Raw genomic sequence first — 16,469 nt, forward strand, 5'->3', positions numbered from 1 at the left:
ATTTAAACCCTACACATAAATGTTGGTAGGCTGTCGTGTAAATAGACAGTCTACCACGGGGAACGTAGCTCGAAAAAGAAAGCGGATAATTATGGCGTCAACTAATGTAAGAACTAATGCACTAACCTGTATTGAATCTAGAGTTTCCTAAGGAGGAATACTCGCAGATCAGTCTTGATTCGTGGCTTGTCGTTGTCGCAGCAGAGCGGATAAAAACAGCAATCAGGAAGCATCCACGGTATATTCGGGAACAAGATTGATGTCACAAGCAAGTCTTCAAAATATATGTAGCGGACACGTGGCTCACAAGACACTTAAAGTTATAGAATCAATCACGGCAGGCAGACAACTCGAAGACAACTTTGTTACTGCTTATTGGCGCGCGAGTCGATTATTCGCACGTATTCAGCGCGCATGCGAGACAACTAGCGCAATCTAGACCTTTCATGCGTAGCTAAATACAATTTCAAGTTAGCGGAAGGCCCAATGCATCAGATGCCGTTATAATTTATCCACATAAATGAAACATTAATATTTTGATGAACTATACAATGAGCTGCTTCACCACTATATCTGTACTGCTTCTACCTCACGTTAAAATGTAATAATTATAATAAAAAAATTGTCCTAATAAGTACTGTATAAAAATGCTTATTGAGTGATCGTAATACCTATGTTGAAATATTTATAACACAATGCAATACATTACAATTATTTACTTAACCTACATTAAATTACAATGCATGCGATATTAATGCATAAAAACAATATGATCATATTTCTACTACGATAATACTTAGAAATAAAACAACAGTAAATATAGCTGATTCTGTGTGAACATTCTACAGCGCGAATCGCACGGGTCGTCGAATTACACGCCCACTCGTTGTTACGCTTATGGGTGGCGCAAGCTGAATCGACTTCGTTGAAGTAGTGTCATGAGGAATAATAGGATTGTCAACCTACGGATCATCATTTATCATAAACGCTGGTTTAAACCTATCTATCGAAATGCGTGTGACTCGACCTGGAAGTTGAATTTTAAAGACTTTCGGACTACGTTCTAAATCTAGATATGGACCATCGTACGGTGGCTTAAGTGATCTATGTTCTACGTCATCTCTAATAAAAACGTGACTACAATTTTGTAAATCCGAATATACGAATACTTTTTTTGTATTAGTTTTATCTCTCGTCGGGCGATATTGAGAGATAGTCTCACGGATTTTACTATACTATAAGGATCATTTACGTCACGGTCAATCGTAGAACCATCGTAGAATTCGCCAGGCAAACGTAAAGTTTTACCGAAGGCCAATTCTGCGGCACTAACACCACTGTCAGTCCAAACCGCTGCTCTTAACCCTCACATAACCGTGGGCAACTCTTCAAGCCACGACTTATTACTATCAAGTATTTGTGCCATTAGGGCTGCCTTCAATGATCTATGCCACCTTTCCACCGCACCATTACTTTGCGGGTGGCAAGGCGTAGTACGGCTGTTATGAATACCTAAAAAGGACATTAACTAACTAACATCACTAGTTATACGAATGGGACAACCATATCTAACTATCCAACCTTCATAAATATACTTAGCAACTATATCCGCAGTAATTTCTTTTACGGGAAATGCTTCGGGCCAGCGAGTTGGTCTATCTGTAATTGTGATTAAATATCTGTATCCCTGTGGAGATGTTCGCAAGGGACCAACTAAATCCACAGGTATATGCTCAAATCGAGAAACTTCGGGTAATTTTCCAATATCCGAAACAACGTGACGAGAAATCTTCGATCTTTATAAATTTTTTTATTTTACAACTTTAGAAAACTTACAGCTAGATACATATAAAAATTAATCTATTATACAGCAGATAGCTATTTACAAGTTTTCACAAATAATAATGATATTTACTTGACGTCTAAATTGAAATGGTGTCGTCTTGAATGTCTACATCTTTGTGACACGTAGTACAAAAAAAGTGTAATTTGAAAGTGAGGTTAGTGTTAAAGTCGTTAAGTGCATATCAACAATATATACAGTTGATAATATTCATTCATTTACATATTATATATTGGTAAAAGTGTATCAAATATCTAAATTATCATCATTGCCTAAGGTGAACGAGTGAAGTTAAAGGTGTACGGTCAAAACGCGTAAGCGACGCGTGTTGCACGGCGCTTAAGACCGATTGGACGAGAACTTTTAACCTGTTGGTATTACGAGGTTTGTTATTCTTACAATTAACTTAACTTCAATATGAAATGCAAAGAATGTGCTAGACCTATAAACACAAACACATATAATTATCTGAAATGCAAAACTTGTACTGGAATTTTTCACTCCCTGTGTGCCTCCATGAGTGACACTGAGTTCTTTAAGATTTTGCCTATGAATAAAGCCAAATGGAGGTGCACTTATTGCAAACAGAGTGGTAAGAAAGGGTCAAGCTACATCTCGGAGACTCCAGTAGTTGAAGGAGACATAAATAAAAATAAAACGGAGTTCACCTATGATAACTCACCACAGTGTTCACCACGCGGTACCTTAAATGAATCATAGTTAAATAATATAAGTTCATTGATTGATACGAAGCTTGCACCCGTTTCAAAGTACATGCATAATTTAAAAAGTCTTCTTAGAGAAGAGGTTAAAATTATGATTAAAAGTGAGATAAATCTGGTCTTGCCCATACTAAAGGAAGAGTTGCTAGATACACTTAAGAACGAATTTATTGAATCGACAGAGTTCTTGAACCACCAACAATGTGATCCCAAGAAAATCATTTCAGACAAAAATTAAATTATTAAGAACTTAGAATCTGAACAAAGCCGTTTAAAGTCTGAGTGTAATGAGATACATAATCGCTTAATTACCTTACAGAAAATTTCTCGTGATAATAATCTGGAAGTGCAAAATGTCCCTGAAAAGAAAAACGAAAATGTCCAAGCTATCTTCTTGAAATGCAAATAAATTTGGGTGACAGTGATATTCGAGCGTGTCGTCGCGTTGCCAAAATTAACGCTACAATCGACCACGCAATATTCTTATAACACTGTCTTCGCCTCGTCAAAGGGACACAGTATTATCTGCTGTGCATCGCTTCAATAAAAATCACACACAAAATAAGCTGAACACTACTCATCTGGGAATCCCTAGTTATAAGAGCTATGTATGTCTCGGAACATTTATCACCTAAAAGAAAGTTAATACACTCGGCGACTAGAAAATTTCGTATAGAAAAAGGTTATAAATACTGTTGGGTAAACCATGGCTATATCTATCTCCGGAAAAAAGATGACTCACAGGCCATTAGAGTAAAAAATTTAGATTTTCTTAAGAATTTAGAGTGATTCTTTTTTGTATAAACTCAATGACTTTTTGTCTACATACTTGGATTATATAAAAATTTAAAAATGGTACTAATATACTATCAAAACGTTAATAGAATAAGAACTAAAACTTCAGAATTTTACTTAAATAATCTTAATGCCAACTTTGACCTTATATGTCTTACAGAAACTAATCTTAATAATAGCGTTTTCGACGGTGAGCTGTTGGATGACAGGTATGATGTATTTCTCCGTGATCGTAACAGCACTATTATCCATAAAAATGAAGGGGGAGGTGTTCTTATAGGCGTCAAAAAGATTTTAAATGCGGTAAGAACTCGAGGATATTTGGATTAAAGTGCATTTGAAAGACCTCGAGTACCTAAATATTTGTGTGTGTTACCTACCACCTTTTTTAAATTCGCAACATATATCTAGTTTTCATTCAAGTTTACAAAAGATATTACTGGAGTCACCCACTGAAGACTTCTTGATCATCAGGGACTTTAACACTCCGGGTGTTACTTGGACGTACTCTAGCTCACTATCCGTACTACGACCAACTAAACCACAAAATTCTCGAGCAGAACAATTAATTGATACAATGAACCTTTGTAACCTTAAACAGTTTAATAATATCCCTAACAATAATAATAGATACTTGGATTTAGTTCTCTCTTCTATTGAAACAATACAAGTTTCGGGAGGTGACCCCTTGACCAGACCGGATTTGCATCACCCTGTATTGGTTATAGAGACTGGAAATAAATTTGTGAAGCCTCTACAGGATAAAGGAAAAGCACGCCTTAAATACTATGTGATACAAATGTTAATAATTGTATATATAAATTTTACAATATGCTGTTTAATATAATAAAAGAACATACTCCTTTTGTTAAATCTAAAAGCCAGGCATTTCCAGTTTGGTTCAGTCCAGCCTTAAAACGTTGTTGTGTAAAAGAAAAACTTAAATATCACACTCTGTACAAAAAATATAAAAATCCGAGGGACTATGATACTTTTTCATTTTTGAGAAAAAGATATCATATTCTAACTAAGCATTGTTACAATAAATACATCACTTCCATTACAAATTCCTTAAAAGAAAACAGTGTTACGCCGTTCTGGGCCTTCACTAAGAACAAAAAGGGCAGACCTGCTATTCCAAAAAATATAACTTATGGCAATCAAACTCAGTCGATGGTGAGGGGGTATGCAATTTATTCTCCTCGTATTTTGGATCTGTTTATTCAACCCCTTCAAGATCTACTGAGATACACTTTGATTTTGCCAATAGCGATACTTTGGCTAATAATGTGATTACTGAGGGGTAGGTGCGAGAAAAAATTAAAAATCTAAATAAGGATAAGTCAGCTGGACCCGACGGTACCCCCATGTTTCTAATTCACTGTGTGGATGAGATTAGCAATCCAATGGCATTTTATTTAATAAATCTTTAACTACTGGAGTCTTCCCAGATGAATGGAAGAAAGCACACATTATTCCAATCTTTAAGAGCGGCGATAGAGCTTGCTGTGAAAATTATAGACCGATCAGTATCTTATCCGCTATGGCCAAGGTTTTTGAATCTCTTATATACAAATATATTTGCAATCACTTTCGACCATTCCTCTCTGAACAGCAGCATGGATTTGTGAGAAATAGGTCTACCACTAACAACATACTGGTCTATACTACTTATGTACCGCCTTTTCAAATGGAGGACAAGTTGATTCTATATACACAAATTTTTCTAAGGCCTTCGACAAGGTTGAGCATGGAATCTTGTTACACAAGCTACCTACGGAATTCACGGTAATTTACTCAGATGGATCTCTTCATATTTGACAAATCGTAGTCAATTAGTAGCGACCAAGGGCTTTCTATCGAGTCCAATTAAAGTCACTTCTGGAGTTCCTCAAGAATCACACCTGGGTCCTTTATTTTTTGTCATTTTTATCAATGATCTAATCAAGAAGATTAAATGTCCATGCTTACTCTATGCTGATGATTTAAAAATTTATTATAATATTGTTAATACCAAAGATTGCACGATTTTACAAAAGGATTTGACTGAATTAGCAAATTGGTGTAACATAAATAAAATGTCATTAAATATTTCCAAATGTAGTGTTGTGTCTTTTTCAAGAAAAAAGCACAGAATATTTTTTGATTACACACTGTCAGGTCAAACACTTAATCGTAAATCAATCGTAAAGGATCTAGGTGTAGTTTTGACGATGAATTGACATTTCGACCTCACTATGAGAATATTATAGACAAAAGTAATAAGCTTCTCGGATTCATTTGTCGAGTTTCAAAGGAATTTCACAACAATTTTTGTTTATTATATTTATTTAATACATTTATCAAAAGTACTCTAGAATATTGTTGTTGTATATGGTCTCCGTTTTACACTGTTCACATTGATAGGCTTGAAAGTGTTCAAAATAAGTGTTTGAAAATATTATCATACAGAGAAGGCACAGGAAGGCTTCTTCATAACTATTGGGAGAGGCTAGCTGAATACAAAAGTTTATCTTTGGAGGACAGAAGAAAGTATCGTGACTTATTGACTATTTACAAAATAATAAATTCCAATATTGACTCGCCCTATCTCGTTGAATCGCTTAATTTTAACACTTTTCATAATTCCAAATCACAAAGGACATTTTCTCTGTGTGTGTACAAAAATAATACCTCGTATTATTGTGCACCCTTGTGCGTATGTGTAGATATTATAATGAATTATCTCATAAACATAAAAACCTAGACATATTTAGGCAAAGTTTGGCAGAATTCAAGAATATTGTCAAAAATAATATATTTGAAATTATATTTATAATTATATGTAATCATTTTAAATGGTTTATGTTTAATATTTTTCGTTTTAGTTTAGTTTTTATGTTTATGCTATATTCAGATACTAAAATTTTGTTACCTTTGTAAAAAGCATGCTGTGCACGCTATTAGTGAACTACAATACAGTTATGTAAATACACATATATATGTATATATATATATATATTGTATACTATATTATTTAATTCAAAATTTATTATAGTTTGTTTGTGTGCCTAAATAAATAAATAAGCCAAGATCGTATTCACTATTAACTTCATTATAAAGTTTGCATGCTCTTATAAGAAAACTGTTCTGTCTATAATTACATTTTGCTGATTGTATTTCAAGTAGTGGTTCGTAAGCCAATCTGCTCTAGCAGTTCTGCTAAAGCAGATTGGCTTACTTATTCTTTGACATTGAATACACGCTTTAATCGATTTCTCTACATCTATATTCATACCAGGCCAAAAAAAATGGTTTTGAGACCATCTTTAGGGTCGTACGTATACCTGGATGACTTAAACTATGAACACTATTTAAAGCAATTTTTCTAAAATGTTCGGTTATATAAGGCCTAATACGGCTTGACACTTCGCAATAAACTCCTTTTTTACAAGTGGGTAAATACATTTTCTTAAACTTAACATTATCGTCCCACGTTGCATCATATTAATCAAGTACTCGTCTTTCACTTGCGCGTCAACAAGTTCGTCGAAGTTGAGTACAGTCGGGCACACAATTGTTTCTAGACGTGATAAGGTATCGGCTACAATAATATCTTTACCGCTAATATGCTGTATGTCGACCGTGAATTCACTTATAAAAAGTAATTGTCGCGTCCGTCTAGGCGTTCCTTTACTATCGTTACTTATTTTAGAAAACGCATGACACAAGGGCTTATGATCTGTAATACCGTTAAAGGACGGCCTTCAAACAATTTTCTAAAATACTTTATGGCTTAAAAAATCGCTAACAACTCCCTATCGTATGTAGAGTATTTTTGTTCGGTAGGAGAAAACTTTTTGGAAAAATATCCTATCCTTACCTTTAACTCGCTGTTGCAGAACCGCACCCATGCAGGTATTAGAAGCGTCCGTCATCAAGGCGAGGGGTACATCTAAGAGTGGATGTGACAATGTGACGGCATTTTGAAGACCAATCTTACATTGCACAAAAGCATTATCACTGTCGGCCTTCCAAATAATTTTCGATTTATCAATTTTCTTAGCGTTTACTAATCGACTCGCAGTGGCTGATGTCCAACACCTTGTTGGATTCGACGCTGCCGACTATCGTCGCAGGCGACTTCAACGGAAACACACGGCGTAGAACTCCAATATTGTGAGCCCAGATGGCAGACGCCTCCTGGACAACGCAGATCGCCACGGCTACGAGGTGCTTCGACCACAGGTCCCGACGTACTACCCGTACTGTGTAGCCCACATGCCAGACGTCCTCGACATAGCCGTCACGCGCGGCCTAGCTGCCGCACCATCGTTAGACGTCCTGGATGACCACCTCATCTCTGACCATATATACAAGTGATGATCGAGGAGAAGAGGAAGCTGTGAAGGCAATGGCAAAACCTGCGGTGCCCGAAGCTCGGCCGAGTCATACTGATTCCCAAGTAAGGCAAGAACATCATGCTGCCTGGGAGTAACCGTCCCATCACTCTTCTGTCCACCACCTCGAAAGTCTTCGAGAAGCTACTGTTGCTGCACATCACGTCCCATCTTCAGCCACGCGACGAACAGTTCAGTTTCCGTGCCGAACACTCCACCACTTTACAAGTGACAAGGGTACTGCACCACCTCGCTACCGCGTTCCAACAAGTGAGAGAAGTCTGTCGCAGTATTCCTCGATATGGAAAAGGCGTTCGATCGCGACTGGCACGTCGGCCTCGTGTACCAGCTGTCCACGTCTACTACTCCCCGCCGTTTACTGTGGCCACCTTTTTGGAAGACAGACGTTTTCAAGTGGCGGTTGAATACGCTCTGTCCACAGAGCGCCCCATCCGAGCTAGTGTGTCCCAGGGAAGCTACCTGTCGCCCGTCTGCTACAGCAGATACACGGACGACATTCCAGTCGCCGAGGGCGCCATTTTAGCGCTGTTTGCGACGACGTTCATTACCACCTCGCTGAATGCCCCGCATGCAGCGCTGAAGATGCAGCGAGCACTGGCCGCGCTTCCTACCTGGCTAAAGGATTGGAGACTCAAGGTCAACGTGGCGAAGACTCAGGCGATTTCCATCGGGCGGGCGCGCCTATTGCCGCCCCCGGTGTCACTCATGGGCGAGACCGTCGAATGGTCCCAGAAGGCAAAATACCTCGGTGTGACCATCAACAGGACCTACTCGATGCGGCCCCATGTGAAGAACGTGGTCGCCCAGACGTGTGCCGCACGCTATTTTCTCCGTCCCGTGCTGGCGTCCCACCTGCCTCTCCGTACGAAGTTGTACGTATACAAGGTTTGGTACGTATACCGCTTGGTTTACGCTGACAAGCGAGACGGGTCGCACGCGACGGTCGCTGCGAGCGCAGCAGTCACTGACGCTCCGCATCATCTCCGGAGCACCACGCTTCTTACGGAATCAGGTCATCTCCAGAGACCTGCGCATGGAGAGCCTGGACGACTTCGTTTGTCGCCTGAGCACCTCGGTGTTTGCGCGTACCGATGGAGCGTGATCCCAGCATTTGCGTGGCATCGCGCCATACCATTTAGGACCTAAGAGGACATAAGAGGACTACCACTTGACCTAGTTTCCTAGGACCCGACTGCTTCCTCGCCGCTGGCTGAGGGGTGCTCAATGGTAACTACGGGCGGGCTCGATCTCGCTGAGCAGCGGGCGCAATCCAACCACGGACCTACCACCCTGCCGCAGTCCGCAGATGCTTGCGACACTACGCGGGCCGATCGCACTATAGCAGGATACCACCGCATATGACACCATGGACCAACCGGTCCTACCCAGTGCCCCGCCTGTAGTTGCAGGCGGCGTTTATACCACTGAAAGTTGCCATCGCCCCGAACAGTTACCCCGAGGCCCGTAAGGACCTACGCGGAAGACCCAGGTGGAACGGCATTCACATCATATTAGTTTAATAAAACTATTGTAAAACTGAAATAAGCTTCTTTTAATTTAATTAAAATAAAAAATACATATTTCTTTTAAATATCTTGTTTTGAGATATTTGTACTTACGTTTCGTGGATTACAAGATGGCCAAGAGTCAAAATCTATTAAACATGACTATCTCTGGACGGTATTAGAGGAACAAGGAGTTCAAGAAAAATGCATACTACATATAAAGATTATGCATATGCATTGTCATGTTAGTGGTGCATTAACTAATTGTTTTTGTGCACTGATAATTGTTTGTAAATAAAGGAATTATCAATCCCGTGGTAAACAAAAAATATGTCTTAAGCACTCAGAATTAGTGCTGGATTGATCCAACAATTCGCCCATACTACATATAAACATGCAAATTCAGTAAATCTGAATTAAACCTTTTCGAAGAGCCATTCTAAGTGATATCACAGTATCCTAAATTCTATCATCAGGGTACAAAGGTAATACGAGTATTACTATGTCACTCGACATCCGGCTTAATTTATAATGGCTGAGGACATGTTGTTCCCGAGTCATGTTAATACGAACGAAACACAGAACCAGTGGAGACACTAACCGTATTATCACCGCAGCAATAGAACACTGCATAACTTTCGCCGCCAGTGATAACGTTATCTGGTTGCACGGAAAAGAGCACCCAGAGATTCAGCATGATGATCTGCAGTCTCACTACCACCCCGACTACTAACAGTCACAATACAATGAGGCGCGATACTGAGCAGACAACAATATGGATTTCGTTTGCAAGCTTCTCGTGGCAGTGGAATCATATTCAAATGAATCAAAATAAACTCGTTATACTTTTCTTATTCAGCATTTTATATCTCATTTTAATATTTTTTTTTAAGGAATAGGAGGAGAAAGGAGCGTACGGGTCACCTGTTGTTAAGTGATCACCGCCGCCCACAATCTCTTGCAACACCAGAGGAATCACAGCGTTGCTGGCCTTTAAGGAAGGTGTACGCGCTTTTTTTGAAGGTACCCATATCGTATCGTCCCGGAAACACAGCACAAGGAACCTCATTCCACAGCTTTGTAGTACGTGGAAGAAAGCTCCTTGAAACTGTGGAGGACCGCCACACATCCAGATGGTGAGGATGATATCCTAACTTGTGGCGTGTCGTGCGAAGGTGGAATTCGGCGGCAGGAATCAGGTTAAACAGCTCTTCGGAACACTCCCCGTGATAAATGCGAAGAAGACACACATTTGAAAAATTTATAAACATAACAATCAAAGTTTGTGTATTATATTACAATCAGATTTTAAAAAAGGCGAGAGGATTGAGGAACTTTGCTTCTAACATGTTTTTCGTTTATCTTATTTAGTCTTTTATTAGAGGAGGTTATTGCCCCACCATCAGGGTTTGTGGAAATCATTAAGGTGATTTTTTTATGCTAGCTCGAGCCACTATTAAAATATAGCTTTTGTTACAATTAAAAAAAAGCCTATTTTTCTTTTAATTCACGTTGCTATTTTTTCCTGAACAGTCAACTGACTTAAAAATTAAGAATATTTTGAACCAAGTTTGTCTTCAATGTGAAATTGTGTATAGATTTATGGTCAACTCGAGGGTTGAACAAGACATTCCAAGATTTATGAAAAATTATGCAAGAGAGCTCGGACGGAACCCGAGAGGTGGCGGGTTCGTGTCCCGCATCGTTCATAAATTTGTTTACAAATTTAATTTGTAACCACTAACAAATACAATACTAAAGTAATCAATCAATTTATTACTAGACAACACATCTAAGGATATAAATTGTGAATTCCCTTGACTCTCAAGAAGTTAGATGTTTAAGGAAATTAAATCAGTCTTTAAGTACTATTCAGTAGGAAAGATTGAGGACGTCACACCATTTTTTTAAAGATGATGTAAGAAAAATTAAGTAATCGATTTGGTAATTATGATATTAATATGTTCATTAATTACTATGAACCAATATTTGTAGCACAATTGAAGTATCGACTTAAATGTAATTTAATAAGTACATGACTATCTAATCGACCTGTCAAACGAGATGTTTGTGGCTAAATGACTATTAACTATCAATTTTGCACAGGATCCAGTAAAAGTCTTACTCAACTGCTGAAAGGGATTACCGGGCAGTATATATTTTAATTTTAATTGTAAGGACTTAGTGTTTGTGTGAAAATCAATTTAAGAATATTTGCCGTTTTAACATCTATTACTTGTGTATTACCGTTATAGTATTCAGTCCACTAGTCAATGTAATTTTGAAAACCGTAGATGCAATCCGTTTCTTATTTGTTTCTCTTTCCAAAGTATGGCTACTAAGAATTTTAAATAGTTATATAGCTTCCTTTATATATAATAGGGTTATTGCTACAATATTAAGTTAAGGATCTGCTATTTTAAAATTTATCTTTAATGTGTTTTCTTCTTCTGAATCGTACTTTCGTTTCTACCGTGAGTAAGGCGTGGATTTTTTTTTTTGAGAGGAGGAAATACAGTTCCGGGGCGTAAATATGTCGGACTCGAGTGTCCGGGTAAGCGGACACCCTATGGGAGTCGGTATGCCGACTAAAACCTCCTCTATGCTGTTAGCCATGCTTTTACAGCGACATAGGACATGGGCCGTGGAGGCCGCAAAGACTACGCAACAACAGACGCGGGGCGTCTCCTAAGGAGACTCGAACCTCAGACCGGCTGTGTGCTTGTGGGATGGAGAGAGAATGAAAATGAAGATGAAGGATGAAAAGATGAGAAGAACACACTCGCTGGCGAGTGTGGTAATGTTATGTGCAATGTATGTAAGTGTGTATGTATTGTGTTTATGAGTGTATGTATGTATGTTTGTATGTATGTAAGTAGTGTAAATGTTTGTGTGTATGTATGTTTGTGTTTGTGTCTGTTTGTGGAGTGTGTTTGTGATTGTGTAAGTGGTGTATGTCAGTCCGTTAGTCAGTCCGTGAGTGAGTGTGAGTGGAGTGAAACGCTCACAGGACGAGGACTAACGTCTCGTCTAGTATCAAAAGAATGTGTGGTTTATCTAGGTTGCGGGCCGCTCGCCATCGTCAGAGTGACGAGTGCCAGTGGTTTGCGGCGGTTGACCGCGCCTACGCCTGCGAAGGCGGTGTGTGCGTGTCTGTGTCGGTGTTATGTCATCAGGGTCTACCGTGACGTGCCTGGGACGTCTAATTAGGCTGAGACTATGGTGAAGGGGGTGTACCCACATGCCTTCCTAACCAGGATGTTGGGATGGTTAGGCGCCTTGTTAAAGAAGCGATCTCTTTAAAGTGTTGAGCTATCGTCGGAAGCTCTAGATCGCGGTGAAGATCTACGTTTCGGATGAACCACGGGGCTCCGGTTGTCATGCGAGTGAATTTATTTTGAACTAATTGAAAACGACGTAAGTAACTCGGTCGGGTGTGCGCGAACACGACGCTTGCGTATGACAGTATGGGCCGTACGATGGTTTTGTACAGCGTCACTTTGTGTTTGAGCGGAAGTTTACTTCGCCCACACACAAGTGGATAAAGGCGACTGAGAACAAATCGGGCTCTATTGCATACCGTATCGATATGTTTCTTGAAGTTCATATTGCTGTTGAACGTGACTCCTAAGTATTTGTAATCCTTCACCCACGGTATGGGTGTTTCATACAATTTTATAACGTCGGTCGGTTGTTTATAGCGCGGATGCTATTCGCGTTACCGAAGAGTACCGCTGCACTCTTGGTGGGGTTCACTTCCATCCGCCATTTTCTGAACCAGTTGCCTAGTTCATCGACGGTGGCTTGAAGCACTTTAATGTTCTTGCTCAAGGTTGAGCGGTTGAAAAGAGCGGAGCCAAAGTAGAGTGCCGTATCGTCGGCGTACTGAGCGAGCTGGACACTCGGAAACTTGGGAATGACGCTCGTGAAGAGCGAGAAAAGAGTGGGAGAGAGGACTGAACACTGTGGCACGCCAGACCTGATGGGTCTGGGTGAGGATAGGGTGCCGTCTACTCGATATCGGAAGGAGCGATCTGTAAGGTAGGCTCGTATGATGCGCACGAGCCTGTCTGGCACTCCCAGTTGATACAGCTTAAATACTAAGCCGTTGTGCCTTTTATTAGAGGAGGTTATTGCCCCATCATAAGAGTCGCGGGCAGGATTTTAAGAACCCCCGGGGCCTTCTTGGAGTGAAGCTCCTTAATAATAAGCTTCACCTCTTCGTAAGAGGTGGGTTTTATTACATCACCTGAAGAGCTCAGAGTGAAGCGACGTTCAACTTCACGATCAACTTCGTCAACGTGAGTCGGGTCGGCTGCTGCATTTGGAGAGCACTGACTCTCGAGATTATCGGCGAGGCATTCAGCCTTCTCATCGTCATCGAGCGCCAGCTGCAGTCCCGGTCTATCCAAAGGAGGCATGACAGTGGGCGGTTCCTGTTTGAACGCGCGAGGCAGCTTCCAGAAAGCCACATGTGATGGCTTAAGGTTGCCGAGCAAGCGGTCCCAACGTTCGCCGCGGAGTTTCACGATACGTTCCCGTACCACCTGCTGTAGGTAGCGGAGGTGGCGCCTATTCTCGATCGACGGATACCTATCGTAAACTCTAGTGGCTCTGTGTTTCTGCGTGAGTAGGTCCCTGACGTCTGGCGGCAGGTTTAGGCGATGTGGTTGCATCGTCGGGACCTGCCTGGAGCAGGCCATGATCCTATTCTGTATGTGTGACTTCACATGAGAGATAGCTCTGTGAGCCGTGTCAACCGAGTCGATGACGTCCGGTATAAGGTCAAGGTCGTCGGACTGGATAGTCTCGAGATCCTTTTCCAGCCGTTGCCAGTCGATCACTGTTTTCGTCGGTGGTTGAAAGTTAACCGGTGGGCCTAGATTTAGGACGACGGGCCGGTGGTCTGACTCTAATTCGTGAAAAACTTCGATTGAATTTACATTGAGCGTTACGTTTTTAAGTAACGCAACGTCTAGTATGTCGCATCGGTGCGCGACGATATCCAGATATCGTGTTGGTTCGCCAGGTGCTATTACTGAAAAGTTCAGCGTGCCTGTAAAATAATCTAATAAAATTGAGTTTCTATTTGTGGCTCTACTGTTCCAGCTGGAGTGTTTGGCGTTAAGATCGCCGCCCACTATGACTGCGGCCCCGTGGCCGAGTAATGCTTCGATATCTGTGTCTAATATTTGTTTGTTAGGCGGAAGATAAGCTGAAATAACAGTGATCGGCTGGTGATTCGCCATACTGACCCGGATGGCAGAGGCCTCGATGTTAGTGAGGACCGGAGGATCGATAGGTATGCAGTGTAGAGACCTTTTAAAATAAATGAGGGTACCACCCATACGGGTGGTGCGATTGAAGAAGAGTATTTCTTCTCGGGCTTCCCTACTTAGCCTTGTATCGTGTACGCTTAGCGCGCGGCCGCTAGTAAGTAGAACATCTTTTCTACTAGCCTTTTTTCTTCTTATTTCAACATTATGGATATCGTATCCGAGGTTCTGGAGGGTGCAGAGAATGAATTTGGAATCATTTTTGAAATCGGAGATGGCCGCCTTGCAAATTTATGATTTCAATAATATGGATATCGAATCCGAGGTTCCCGCGGATGCCGAAAACGAATTAGGGATCATTTTTGAAATCCATGATGGCCGCCGCACAAATTTATGATTTCAACAATATGGATATCGAATCCGAGGTTCTCGAGGATGCAGAGAACGCATTTGGGATAATTTTTGAAATCCAAGATGGCCGCCGCGCAAATTTATGATTTCAACAATATGAATATCGAATCCGAGGTTCTCGAAGTTGCAAGGAACGAATTTAGGATCATTTTTGAAGCCCAGTGTCTAAATGTGCCAATAAAATGTCACGAAATTGTGGGATGTTTTTATCAGGGAGAGGGAGATATAGACCCATTGAGTTAGAGTGAGAAAGGGCGAACGTAGCATGAAGCACATGGCACCACCAGTAAGTAGAACAACTTCGCTACTAGCGTTGTATCATGCAGGTTTAGCTCGTGGCCGTGAGTAAGTAGAACATCTTACCTACTAGAGTTATATCGTACAAGAACAGAAGATTATAGCTTAGAAGTATGGCTATATTAAGTAATCCATCACTTTACATTTGGCGCCAGCAAAAAAAACTTACAATCCATTTCCCATAATTCTCGTGCTTAATATTTTGTTTGTATCGTGTTTGTTGCTGCATTATAAATAATTGTTAAAAAAAAAACAAGTTTTTGTACAGAAGATGAACTATTGAAAGATTTAACTCAGCCAGAAATACTAAATGCGGCACAAAATGCAAACGAAAGCATTAGTTAGTTAAGCTACTGTTGTGTTATAAAGGGTATTAAAACACGAATGTGGGTTTATCATTATTTTAATAATAAAAAATACCTAATTTTCAACAGTTGCATACAAGACTTTACCTACTCCCATAATATGAATCTTCTTAAAGACTCTGAAACAGTTAGCTTACTGCTAACATTAAAACAGCCATTCCTAGTACCTAACCTAATATCATCCATTACTGATTATATCCAAATAAACTAAGTAGTAATGATAGAATTATTTATTGTAGTAGTAAATTACATTTTTTATAGTGCGTTGAAAAATTCACTTGAATGTTATGTTCTGTGCAGCGTTTAAAATGGCGGTCATTCGAATAACTCACATTTTTTTACGGCGCGCGACGTTCTGGTAGTGTGGAACGCGCGTAACCGAAAATTTTCTTTTTTTGAAATTCATACAGATTCATCTAGCAATAAGAATGTAGGCTGTCTTGTGAAACTCTTTGAAGTCGCGCATGAAGGGATCGAAAAGAAAAACAAAGTGTTATTATGAAATTCAGTACAACATTACATCATCCGTTTTTTTTAAATTTATACAGATAACCTTATCTGTATAAATTTAAAAAGCGAATATGAATAGAAGTGTTTTGAAGGTCGGCGGTAAAAACGTCGCGGAAAATTATTCTACTTTAATGCTTTTTTATCTTTATTATCGCTTACTTAATCATTTATTTATCAATCACTTTCTTTGGTATGGTGTATTGTAACTTATAAGGGAAATACTTGCTTTAAATCTTCTATTAAAGATCCTGAAACAGTTAGCTTATTACCAACACAACATTGCATCATCCATATGCATCAAAGTAGGTTCTTTTATGCCACTCTCCACCTGACCAAGCTACGTCT

At 40.0% G+C, this 16,469-nt stretch overlaps 1 protein-coding gene across 3 annotated transcripts in view; it reads left to right on the forward strand.

Annotated features, from left to right (window-relative positions):
- Positions 1 to 16,469, forward strand: part of LOC126977410 (uncharacterized) — a 34,899-nt gene that overhangs the window by 13,647 nt on the left and 4,783 nt on the right. The window lies entirely within an intron of this gene.

Source organism: Leptidea sinapis, chromosome 45 (assembly GCF_905404315.1).
Source record: "Leptidea sinapis chromosome 45, ilLepSina1.1, whole genome shotgun sequence".
In the NCBI taxonomy this organism is placed as follows: domain Eukaryota; kingdom Metazoa; phylum Arthropoda; class Insecta; order Lepidoptera; family Pieridae; genus Leptidea; species Leptidea sinapis.